Source organism: Pseudorca crassidens, chromosome 15 (genome assembly GCF_039906515.1).
Source record: "Pseudorca crassidens isolate mPseCra1 chromosome 15, mPseCra1.hap1, whole genome shotgun sequence".
NCBI classification, from domain to species: Eukaryota; Metazoa; Chordata; class Mammalia; order Artiodactyla; family Delphinidae; genus Pseudorca; species Pseudorca crassidens.
This window is the reverse complement of record NC_090310.1, coordinates 65,185,283-65,198,513: the sequence shown is the minus strand read 5'-3', so window position 1 is coordinate 65,198,513 and position 13,231 is coordinate 65,185,283. Positions and strand designations below refer to the sequence as shown.

At 41.9% G+C, this 13,231-nt stretch overlaps 1 protein-coding gene across 11 annotated transcripts in view; it reads left to right on the top strand.

The window, feature by feature from the left end:
- The first annotated feature begins 450 nt into the window (after window positions 1-450).
- The window catches only part of NCOA6 (nuclear receptor coactivator 6), a 97,803-nt gene continuing 85,022 nt past the window's right edge, over window positions 451-13,231 (top strand). For 7 of the 11 annotated variants that reach the window (XM_067707886.1, XM_067707885.1, XM_067707890.1 and 4 more), the window contains exon 1: window positions 452-647. The gene's annotated coding sequence lies outside the window, so the exon portion shown is untranslated. Of the gene's footprint in view, window positions 648-13,231 lie in introns of all 11 variants that reach the window. The other 4 variants (XR_010935230.1, XM_067707894.1, XM_067707893.1 and 1 more) reach the window with 2 other exon arrangements.

Below are 13,231 nucleotides of genomic sequence, written 5' to 3'. Positions count from 1 at the left end.
AAGCAAATAATAAAGGCTAAAGGTTATCTTTATCACCATTAAGGTCGTTAAATACTATGTGTCAGGCACTCTGCCAACTGCTTTCCATGCTTTCCCTCATTTCCTCTTTGCAAAGACTATTATTACCTCCATATCTCAGGTGCATAAACCGAGGCTTGGAGAGTTGACTTGCCCAAGGACACTCAGCTAGAGAGCTCCTATAGGGCTGTGCAGCGACTCCAAAGTGGGGGCAGCAGCCACTGGCGATATTACAGCTCCAGGAGACAGACAAACCCATTGAATCCCGCCTGTGAGCTCTGCACCCATGCGAGCTGGCGCACGATCTGGCTCGCGCGGCCCCGCGCGGCCCCGCGTTCCCGGAGACGTTTGGTCACGTGACCACGGCCCCGCCCCTGTCGGCCCCGCCCTCTCCCGCGCTCCCTCCCTCTCTCCCTCCCTCCCCCTCCCTCCCCGGCCCGGTCCGGCCCATCCCCCTCCCCGCCGGCTCCCTGAGGCCCAGCCGGGTCGGGCTGCGGGCGGCCGGGTGCCGACGGCCGGACAGACGGGCGCACGCGAGGACGGACAGACGGACACACGGAGGGCCGCGGGCACGCACGGCCCGGGCCGGTGCTCCGAGGCCCGCCCGGGAGGGCTGGGGCCGCGCTCAGGTGAGGTGACGGCGACGCGGGCCCGTAAGGGGTGGGCCCGCTGGGCGTCTGCGGTGCCGGCCCGGCTGGCTCAGCGGGAAGGAGGCGCCGCCCGGGCCCGGCGCGGGAAAATGGCGCCGGCGGGCCGTGGAGCACGGCCCCTGTGCGGGCCCGGCCCGGAGCCGCCCCGCCCGCCGCGCTCGTGTCCCCGTCGCCATGTTGGGGAGCGGGCCCGGGGCCTGCGAGCGCGGGCGCTGGGGAGAGTTGTGGGTCCGGCAGGGTTGGGGAGGGTGCGGGACACGGTGTCTGGGGCGCTGAGGGAGTGCTGAGCCAGTCAAGGTCTGCACAGGGTGGCGCTCCAGGTCCGAAGAACTGGCGGGAGCCGGACGTGTGGTCGTGGCCGGGGTCGCGGAGAAGGAGCGTTGGGTCCAAAAGGAACCGGGGTCAGGATCCGTGGGGTTAGGGGTGCAGGACCTGGAGCTGGGTTAGGCCGTGGGACCCCAGGCTGGCAGGGTGCGGAGGGGCGTGGGATTTGAGTTAAGGCTGTCAGGGCTGGGACAGTTCTTTGCGGGGGGTGGTGAAAGGGTTGATTAGAATTGGGGGCCCTTTCGGTACTGAGGCGGGTATCAGATTGGGGTAGTCCGCAGAGTCGCGGGGCAAGTCCGTGTAACTTCCAAGGGACTGAGGACATATATGTCCCCAGGATCCTCCACTCCTTATTGGCGAGAGCAAAAGAAAAAAGTAAGGCTTTGATGAAGAAGAGAAGGGGGATTGAGGTTTGGGTGCAGGAGCTGGCCAGCAAAAGGGATGCAGAGTGGAACTGGTGTGCAAGATGAGAGAGAGCCTCCATCAACTTAGGGAGTTTGTGTCTTTAAAAGGAGGGACCGGGCTATTTGTGGGCGGTGACCCAAGGTGTCTTCCCAGGAAGGGGACAGCCCACTGTTTTTTAAGAGCAGTGTCACCTGGGGAGGTCATCAGAAAGGCATTATCGAAGCTGGTGAGAATGGTAAAGGAGTGAATGTGTAAAAACTACAAAGTCCTTGGATCATGTAACGATTGATTTCAGATCATGTAAGTGATTTTCGCTTGACACCCAAAAAGGTAAAGTTGACTTCTCAAGATCTTACCAGTAAATGGCAGAAGTAGTACTGGAATTCAGGCCTGTTGCCTCCTCATTCACCACCACACCTTAGAGGAATTTGCCAGGTGGGAGAAAAGTGTTAAGAAGTCAAGTATGGCAGCGTATAGCAAAGAAGTATTAAGTAATTTATTTTATTTTTATGGTGAGTTTGTCAGTACAGAAACTGAGGGGGATACAGGAAAACTATAGGTAACCATCTGTTTGATCATTTCTAGTTCACTTCCATTGGTGCAAAGAAGTTATCTTCAGGATCCTTTTGACTTCTAACTTTGTAAAGTTTTAAGAGATGCTCCTTCTCTTCTAGGTGTTTGCTGTACAGCAAAGGGACACAAAAAGCCTTAAAAAATAACAGTGAGCAAGGGTAAAGACCCAGGATCTCTGTCATGACCAAACTTTTTTTTTAATTAATTAATTTATTTATTTTTGGCTGCATTGGGTCTTCGTTGTGCGGGCTTTCTCTAGTTGCGGAGAGTGGGGGCTACTCTTCCGTGCAGTGCGTGGGCTTCTCACTGCAGTGGCTTCTTTTGTTGCGGAGCACTGGCTCTAGGCGCGCGGGCTCAGTAGTTGTGGCTCGTGGGCTCTAGAGCGCAGGCTCAGTAGTTGTAGCACACGGGTTTAGTTGCTCCGTGGCATGTGGAATCTTCCCGGACCAGGGCTCAAACCTGTGTCCCCTGCATTGGCAGGTGGATTCTTAACCACTGCACCACCAGAGAAGTCCCTATCATGATCAAACTTTAATTGAAGTTTGATCATGATAGTGAAGAGTTCAAAGTCCCCATGGCCATGAGAGAGTTCTCAGTCATGATATAGTAGTCCCAGGGCTCCCATATAATCAAAAAAGACTTTCAACAAAAAGGTTATGAGGATGTTCATAGCAATAAGATTTTCAATATATGTTCAAGACCCTTATACAGCAACACAATTCATTTGTTTTGGGTCTTTCTAATGCAGGAAGGCCTAATCTTGTCTGTACCATGGGCCCCTTTAGCATCTAGCGAAGCTCATGAATCCCTCTCAGAGTAATATTTTTAATTGCATAAAACAAAATACATTGGGTTATAGAGAAACCAATTATATTGAAATGCAGTTAACACAATATACAAATTGTGATATAGTAATATAGATATGCTTCTTTTTTTGCGGTATGTGAGCCTCTCACTGTTGGGCCTCTCCCGTTGCGGAGCACAGGCTCCAGACGCGCAGGCTCAACGGCCATGGCTCACGGGCCTAGCCGCTCCGTGGCATGTGGGATCTTCCCGGACCGGGGCACGAACCCGCGTCCCCTGCATCAGCAGGCGGACTCTCAACCACTGCGCCACCAGGGAAGCCCTAGATATACTTCTTTATCAGCAAATTAAGAAATCAGATCTAGTGGTGGGTCTGATAATTATATCAGATGAACATAAATAATTCTTTAAGACATCTGCAATAACTGTAATATGATATAAAGATACCTGTGATTACTGTGGCAGAAGCACAGATACTGCTAATACCAGAATGGTTTATTGCCTACATTCATATTTGAAGAAAATGGTAACTTTCAGTTAGAGGTTAGTGAAAATAAAGAGGTAATTTTTTTTCCCATCCAAGTTCACAGACCCCCTCCCCACCCGCCCCTGAATTCTGTCTGTGGACTCCCATCTATGAACCCCAGGTTAAGGAACCACAAAGGATGTCTTCCATTCAACAGACATTTACTATGTGCCAAGATATCTATTATGTCAACCATTGTGCTAGACTCTGAGGAGTCAAAGGTCTTTAAGGCAGGGCAGGGTCTTTTCAGTTTGGATATTCAGTCCCATGAGAGAAGTGAACAAGTCAACAGTGGCAGTTCAGGATGTTAAATGCCAAAGGAGAGTTATCATAGGTTCTGAGGACACAGGTAGGCATGTCTTTCCTCTAGGAATCAGTGATGGCTTTGTAAACTAGTGAGACTTGAGATGTGTTGTGAAGGGTAGAGGAGTTTGCCGGATGCAGAATTGGAAAGAAGAGCTTTCAGGTAAGGGCATGCATTTTCAGGAAATGTAATTTAATGTGGTTGGAGTATAGTGTGTGTGTGAAAGAGTGGTTGGAGATGAGACTGGGAAGGTTGTTTGGAACCTGGTTGTGGAAGACCTTGCTAAGGAATTTGGACTGAATCCTTAGCTTTTAGAGAGGTATTCAAGGCTTTCAAGAAGCAGAGTTACGATGGGAGTTACGATGAGGTTTAATTTTTAGGAGGTAAATGGATGTGTTTTGCAGGTAGGGTAGACTGGGAGATCAGGGAAGAAGGAATGAGGGAATGAGGGCCTGAACCAAGGCAGAAGCTGTGAGCATTGAACAGAGTTAGAATTTTCAGGTATTTATATAATTACATTGTGAGTGATGAGAGAGAGGGGGAGTTTTTTAGATTCCTAGTTTGGGGTGGTGGCTGTCAAAGAGGTTAAAAAAAAGGGTGAAAGGAAAGTGAGTAAGAATTGTCATAGATAATAAGGGAGAAGATGGTTTTTGGTAGAATAATAGACTTTTGGAAACCATTGCAAAGCTGTCAAGTGTGATGTCATTTATTGCTTGAGGAAATCATATGTGTCAACAGTGAAAGACTGGGAAAGTATTCCTAGAGTATAGGAAAATCATAGCTATCAATGTCAGGGGTTGGCAAACTATGGCCCATAGGTCAAATCTGTTCCACCACCTATTTATGTAAATAAAGTTTTATTTCAACACAGGCACACTGATTTACATATTGTCTTTGGCTGCTTTCACAGTACCAATGGTAGAGTTTGAGTAGTTGTGACAGAGAATATATAGCTCACAAAACTGAAAAATATTTACTTTCTGGCCATTTACCAAAGATGTTTGCCAGTTCCTGATCTGTGTGTCTGATTGTGGGACATTAAACTTCTGATTTACCATCCAATTCCTACATGAGAAGAAAAACCATCTTGACACTGTCTTTCTGGCTGGGTTCCCCATGCTCTGCATATCTGCAGCATGACGTAGAACCCTGAGTATTTTATTTTTATTTATTTATTTATTTAAATATTTACATTTATTATTATTTTTTAATTTATTTTATTTATATATTTTTGGCTGCATTGGGTCTTCGTTGCTTCGCACGGGCTTTCTCTAGTTGCAGCGAGTGGGGACTACTCTTCATCGCGGTGCACGGGCTTCTCATTGCGGTGGCTTCTCGTTGTGGAGCATGGGCTCTAGGCATGCGGGCTTCAGTAGTTGTGGCACGTGGGCTTAGTAGTTGTGGTTCGCGGGCTCTAGAGCACAGGCTCAGTAGTTGTGGCGCACGGGCTTAGTTGCTCCGAAGCATGTGGGATCTTCCCGCACCAGGGCTCGAACCCATGTGCCCTGCATTGGCAGGTGGATTCTTAACCACTGTGCCACCAGGGAAGCCCCCCACCAAGTATTTTATATTGGTCAGTGATGCCAAGGTTTACTGTTTTGGGGTCCACTGTGGCAACTGTGGTTAGTGCCAGGTTTTTACAGTTTAGACCTTGCTGGGGCTTGTTTTGTCATTTTTCTATTGGGTTGTCTTTTTCAAAAGATTTCTTTATATTTTCTGATTATTAATCCTTCCTTGGTTATACATATTACAGATACCATTTCCCAATTTGTTGCTAATCTTTTTAAATCTCTAAGCTGTCTTTTGTTAAGAAGTAGAGACACAGATGTAGAGAACAAATGTATGGACACCAAGGAGGGAAAGTGGTGGTGGGATGAATTGGGAGATTGGGATTGACATATGTACACTAATATGTATAAAATGGATAACTAATAAGAACCTGCTGTATAAGAAAAATAAATAAAATTCAAAAATAAATAAAATGGGAAAAAAGACGTTCTGAATTTTAATAAAGTCAAATTTATCTATCTTTTCTGCCCCCAAGATTTTGAAGTTATTCTTTATATTATCTTTTTGAATCTCTACTGTTTTGCCTTTTATGTTAGCTCTCTATCTGGAATTGACTCCTGTGTGTGGTGTGAGGTAGGGTCAGTTCATTTTTTCCTAAGTACAATTAATTTTCCCAGCACCATTTATTGAATGGCACTTATTTTCAAATTGTGAGCTCTTTTTTGGTGAAGTGTATCTAAGGTCCTGTTTCCAGCTCCACTGCTTGCTCATTGTGTACCTTGGACAAGTTGTATAACCTCTTTGTGCCTCAGTTTCCTTATCTTTAAAATAAGAATAATAGAGTTTTTGTCAGGAGTAAGTTAATTCATGTAATGTGTGGAACAGTGTGGCATCTAGAAAATGTTCAATAATGTTAGCTGTTGTTTAGCATTATTGTTCATTTCAGATTTCTAGGCACAGAGTGGAAGCTCAATATGCTCAACACAGTTGTAGAATTAATTTGGTTTTCAGGTCAAAACAGAATGGCTGACAGATAAGTGTTGCAGGAGATGCTTCCAAGTTGCTGTTTAATTTTAGCTGCTGCCTTAGACTATCTGCTGGAATGGAACTCCTCCCTGTAGTTCTTTGCAATCCTCACTACTCTCTTGCTTTGTTCATTTACTTTATCATCCTATAGGCATTTGATTTTCTGGTTCTAACTTTACCAAAGTTTTAAATATTACCTCTCCTAAACCAATAAATGACATACTGGGATATTGTCAGGATGGCCAGAAATTAACAAATGAGTTTGTGAGCAGGTAAAAACTAAAATCTGTTTCTAAGGCCGAATCATTCTTGGTCATAATGAATAAATTGATAATTGAAATTAAAAGATGAGATGAAATCCAAATCATTGAATATTTAGGCATCTACTGTGTGCTGAGTACTGTATTAGAAATTGCCACGTTGGTAATAGAAGAGAAAACTAGTTGACCAGCTTTATGAAATACTACAGAAGAGATCTTTTTACTTGTGATATGGAGCTATTTTCCAAGAGAGCATTTGGATGACAGAGAGGAAATATAGGCATTTATTCACTTGTCAAACATTTATTGAACCCTACCACATACATTGCGCTAGAACTTTGCAGAATACAAGGAGTAATCTACCCAGGATTTCATGTGGGGTGTATATATAACGTGTTATGGAGCTGGGGTATCAGAGGATGGCACCTCAGAGGTGGCCTTTAAGCAGGACTGCCAAAAACGGTTAGGATCTTCATACTTAGAGATGAGACAGTATTTTTACAGGCTGAGTGAAAGCATGAGTGTAGAGATGGGTGTTTAGGAGATAGTAAAGAGTCTAGGTTGGTTGTTGATCAGGACTGTCACAGGGCTGTTGTTGAAGTTGAGGCTGGAAATGGAGATTGAACAACAGCAATAATAATAGCAGTAGCTCTCACTTTTTACATGTGTATTACTTGCCAGATAATGTGCCAGGAATTTCATAAGTGGCATTTCATTTAATCCTCACCAACAGCCCTGTGAGATAGGCACCAATTTTTATCCCCTTTTTATAGACAAAGAAACTGAGAAATAGAACTAACAATTGACAGAGAATGAATTTGGGTCTAGGCAGTCTAATTCCAAAGCCTGTATTCTTAGTCTCTGCATGCTATATACATGGAAGGCTTTGAATCCTTTTCAGTTCCAGGCTGAGAAGTTTGGAATTGTTTGACTAGGTAATGGGAAGTCATCTAAAGTTCTTGGCCATACGGTGACATAATGAAATCTGTACATTAGGAAAGTAAGCCTGGTCGTGGAGTGTAGGAGCAGCATGGGGAGAAAGGAGAGATGTGGAGCTAGTTTACTCGATCTCCTTCCTCACTAGATTGTTTGTTCCTATGGGCTGGGGCTATATCTCTCTGTCCGTCTCTCCCTTCCTTCAGCTCTGGTGTCTACTTATTGTGTTGTCTGGCACATTTATTTATTTCTAAAAATTTAATCTTTTTCTACCTTACCGTGTTCTAAAAACGACTTAAGGTCGCTGCCCAGGAGCTCAGTAAACATTTGCTGAGTTAATTAATAAATGACTAGAGGTATATATAGATGTGTACATAAAGGGAGTACTAAGGCTTTGTTGAAGGTAGTAAATGCAGCCTTATAATTTGGTGATAAGCTATGTTTTATATATAGGCCCTATAAAAGCAAAAGGCCAGAACCACATCTTTTTTAACTTGTGAAGAATTGTATATTCTGTGTCAGAATATTAACAATCAGTTAATATTAACTAAGTTAGAAACCCAAAAAGTCATAGAAACAGAGAGTAGTATAGAATAATGGTGGTTGTCAGAGGCTGGGAGATGGGGGAAATGGGGAGATGTTTGTCAAAGGGTATAAACTTTCAGTTATAATATGAGTAAGTTTTGGGGATGTAACGTACAGCATGGTGACTATAGTTAACAGTACTGTATTATATACTTGAAAGTTGCTAAAAGAATAGATCTTAAATGTTTTCACCATACACCTAAAAATGGTAATTATGTGATGTGATGGATATGTTAACTAACCTTATTGTGATAATCAGTTCTCTATATATGTGTATCCATCTCATTGTATACCTTAAACTTACACAATATTGTATGTCAGTTATATCTCAATAAAGCTGGGAGAAAAACCATGTCAGTTTTAATAATATTAATGATCACCAAATTCAAAGGTTATTCATACTTTAAATAGATATTTAGCTTTGTGTTCAGCATTAATCAGCTGCAAATCCCCCCATACGCAAAGAGGCAACAAGTTACCAGTAACCAGCTGCTTTACTGACACTGAACCTGTTGAATATTAGTTCCATAGTACCATTTATGTACATTTTCTAAAGATCAGTCAGCAGCAGTCTCTCATAGGAAGAAATACTCGTTGCAAATTTGTGAATCAGATTCCTGTTTTGGATTTTACTTAGGGAAATTATTCATAAGATTAAGTCCCTTGCCATAATTTTAAATGTTATTTGGAAGTAATTCTGTAAGATACAGACTTTAAAAATTCAAACATTTGGAGAAATTCAAAGACACTGGTTAACTACCAAATACCAGTAAAGGTAGGAAGATGTTAGGTAAACCAGCATTTGAGTAAACTTAATAAGACAAGTCAATGGACCTTAAATAGTGGATTTATTAAGTAAACATTCTTTTCCATTGTGGATATTAGCTGTCGGTAGTATGTACATATACGTGCATGCACGTATCGATGTGAAATATATTGATATAATTAATATAAGTACATTTGAATTTAGAGATGTTTCCTAAAGAAAATGAACCTTCATCTGAGTTCTTTTAGGTTATATTTAACTCTTCAGTCTATGTGGAGATAACTCATTCAGAAGCATTACAATCAGAATGAATAACTGTGTAGAAAAAGTCAGTATATGTTGACTGCCTACCACTGTGGAGGGCTGTATACAGTTGATTAGTTTCTACCTTCCAAGAATCGAATTCCTTTGGGGAAGTGAAGTGAACATAAAAAGAGGGGAAAGCGTGTTTTAAATGAAGTAGTACGTGCTGTGGGAGTCCAGGAGAGATCACTTCTACTTGGAGAATCAGGGAAGACTTCTAGAAAAGGTGGTGTATTAGTTTCCTAGGGCTGCCATAACAAACTACCACAAACTGGGTGACTTAAAACAACAAAAATTTATTCTCTCACAGTTCTTGAGGCTAGAACCTGAATTCGAGGTGTCAGCAGGGCCACGTTCCCTCTGAGACTTCCATCAATTCTTTTTAAATTTATTTATTTATTTTTGACTGTGTTGGGTCTTTGTTGCTGTGCGCAGGCTTTCTCTAGTTGCAGGGAGCGGGAGCTACTCTTCATTGTGGTGTGAGGGCTTCTCTTGTTGCAGAGCACGGGGTCTAGGCGCACAGGCTCAGTAGTTGTGGCTCACGGGCTTAGTTGCTCTGTGGCATGTGGGATCTTCCTGGACCAGGGCTCAAACCCATGTCCCCTGCATTGGCAGACGGATCCTTACCACTGTACCACCAGGGAAATCACGAGACTTCCATCAATTCTTGACAATTCTTGGTTTGCGACTACATCACTCTAGTCTCTATCTCTGTTGTCACAGGCATTCTACCTGTGTCTCTGTCTCTGTGTGCAAATTTCTCTCTTATAAGGGCACCAGTCATATTGGATTGGGGGTCTACCTCATCTTAACTAATTGCATCTGTACTGATTCTATTTCCAAATCAGGTCACATTCTGTGGTACTGGGAGTTAGTACTTTAAATATCTTTTGGGGAGACAGTTCAACTTAAAACAGGTGACATGATACAGAAGTATTAAATTTAAATTTACTTATTAAATGGAAGAGTAAAATTGCAACAAAATGAGTTAGGGAAAAAAGAACCAGAGGAATGATGGACACAGGAAAGCATAAGGAATGTTTAGGAAATGAGATAGAGAAGTCTGGTTTGCTGGTATATTGAGGAGTTGTGAGGAGATGAAACCAGAGTATTGTATTGGGTCCTAGACATCAGATCTAGGATATTTGAATGCTGCTGAGTGGGTAGTGTGTGGCAGCAGTATAGCCCTGCAGAATTTTGAAATGGTGTATAACTAATTCAGACTTTGGATAATTAATGCAAGCTTTAGGAAGATTCTACGATCAGATGAACATGGATGAGTAGACACCCTAAAGAAAAACAGATGGTCAGTGATTTAACACACCCAGCCTCCCTCATTTGCCTATGCCAGTAACTTTTCACCAAGACCGTCAAGATATTCCTCATATGTAAAAAACAAAAACACCACAACAAATGAGAGTTTACTAGCCTCTTGGTCAGTCATCTGTGGGCATTGAGATACATCTGCTTTTTAAGATCTCTATTCTATTCAAAAGCCTCTCTATGGATTTAAATATTGATAATCATGTTGTTCTTCATTTTCTTTCAAATCTTTCTTCAAAATCACCTATTTTCCATCGTATTTTTTACCTCTTGATTTTTCTCTGAACGCTTTTCAGTTTTTCCATCTCTTTTTAAAACATCTGACTAATGGAAAGAATTGAGGAAGATTATGTACTATCCAAGCCAATGATACCTTCTTTTTCTGTGTCTTTTAAATGATAGTTATGTTGACTTTTGTCCACAATAGGACTGTATTCAAATTGTCAATATTCATTCAAATTGTGGTCAGCAGTGCTCAGGTGCTTTTCCTTATTTGTGCCCAGGCATTTCTTCCTGATTCTATATTTTCATTGCTTATATTTTCTCTAAGAGCATGTGTTTTTATGAAATTTCTAAAATTATGTTTAAATATTACAGACAAACACATAACGTCCTAGTCATCATATGCATACAGTCTTTTCATATAGTTTTTTTTTTTTTTTTTTTTTTTTTGCGTTACGCGGGCCTCTCACTGTTGTGGCCTCTCCCGTTGCGGAGCACAGGCTCCGGACACGCAGGCCCAGCGGCCATGGCTCATGGGCCCAGCCGCTTCGCGGCATGTGGGATCTTCCCGGACCGGGGCACGAACCCGTGTCCCATGCATCGGCAGGCGGACTCTCAACCACTGTGCCACCAGGGAAGCCCTCATATAGTTTTTTATAGTCTTCTTTCATTTGGCATTATATTGATATACTTTTCCACATGTCTATATAGTTAACATTTTTAATGAATAGATAATAAAGTTTAAATACTCTCTGGTTATTTGGCATTTGTATGATTTCCAGTATGTTTTTATTTTTGATTTGCAATTCTAAATTATACTGCTGTAACACCTTTTTATAACCGCCCCCCCCTAATTTTTTTCTTAGAGTATGTTCCCTAAAATAATTCAGTTAGGTCTAAGGATATCACTTTTTAGCCATATTGTTATTCTGTAGAACAACTACCAGTTGTTAATATTAGATTTTATAATTTTTTTCTTCTAGTATAATAGTGGTGTGTCACAGTTTTGTGAGAGTTTTGATATTTTAAATGTTTTATTATGAAAAATTCCAAACATACCAAAAACACACTACCAGAAATAGTACAATGAACACCCTTATTCAGCATGTTGCCATATGCTTACTTATATACTTATTATGTTAAGCCTTTTAAAAATAAAGACATTGGACTTCCCTGGCAGTCCAGTGGTTAGGACTTGGTGCTTCCAATGCCAGGGGTGTGGGTTCGATCCCTGGGTCAGGGAGCTAGGATCCTGCATGGCGTGTGGTGTGGCCTCCAAAAAATTTTTTTAAAAATTAAAAAAAATAAAAATAAAATTGGCATCATAATATTATGCCTTTAAATACTGTAGCATGTATCTCTTACAAATAAGAACATTTTCCTACATTATCACAACACCGTTATCATACTGAACAAAATTATCATTAATTCCTTAATGTTTCTAACATTAAGTCTATATTTGTTTCTCCAGTTGTCTCCATAATGACATAACTGCCTGGTTCAAAGTGGAATCAAATTAAGAACTATGCATTGTATCTGTATGTTGCTGTTTTTGTAGTCTTTTTTTTTTAAACCTAGAACAATTCTCATTTCTTGTCTGCTTCCTCACCTTTTTTCCCCCCATGGCACTGATTTGTTGAGATCCGAGCAGTTTTCTTGTTGTATGTTCCACATCCTGGATATATCTGATTGTTTTCTTTTTTAAAACTTTATTTATTTATGGCCGTGTTAGGTCTTCGTTGCGGCACGTGGGATCTTTGTTTACATGCGGGCTCTTTTTTTTTTTTAATAATTCCATTTTTTTCCTTAATTTTTATTTTATCTTATTTTTGGCTGTGTTGGGTCTTCATTGCTGCATGTGGGCTTTTCTCTAGTTGCGGTGAGGGGGACCTACTCTCCTTTGTGGTGCGTGGGCTTCTGTTGTGGTGGCTTCTCTTGTTGCAGAGCACGGGCTCTAGGCGCATGGGCTTCAATAGTTGTGGCACGCAGGTTCCATTGTTGTGGCTCACGGGCTCTAGAGCTCAGGCTCAGTAGATGTGGCGCATGGGCTTAGTTGCTCCGCGGCATGTAGGATCTTCCCGGACCAGGGCTCGAACCCATGTCCCCTGCATTGGCAGGCGGATTCTTAACCACTGTGCCACCAGAGAAGCCCTACATGCGGGCTCTTAATTGAGGCATGCATGTGGGATCTACTTCCCCGACCAGGGATCAAACCCAGGCCCCCTGCATTGGGAGCACGGAGTCTTGACCACTGGACCACCAGGGAAGTCCCTTAACTTGTTCTTTTGTTGTTGTATTTCCCTAAACTGGAAGGTTTAAGACTTGATTAGATTCTAGCTAAACATTTCGGCAAAAATATTTAATAAATACTCTTTACATTGCATCATATCCTGAGGTGCATAAATGTCTTGTTGTCCCACTATTGATGATAACTTTGATCAAAGGGTTAAGGTTGTGACTGCCAGATCTCTCCATTGCGAAGTTGCATTTTTTTCTTTTGTGACTATCAATTTTTTTTAAAATTTTTATCAATGATGAGTATTTTTCAATCTTGTTTGAACCAGTTTTTCATATCATTTGACCCTTTGTTCAGTGTAGATTTGATATTTTCAAGTTTGTACTATATATTTTAAAATTTTATACAGTGTAATAAAGAATGGTGCGTTGTTATAAAAGATAAATTTCAAGTTTCAAAAT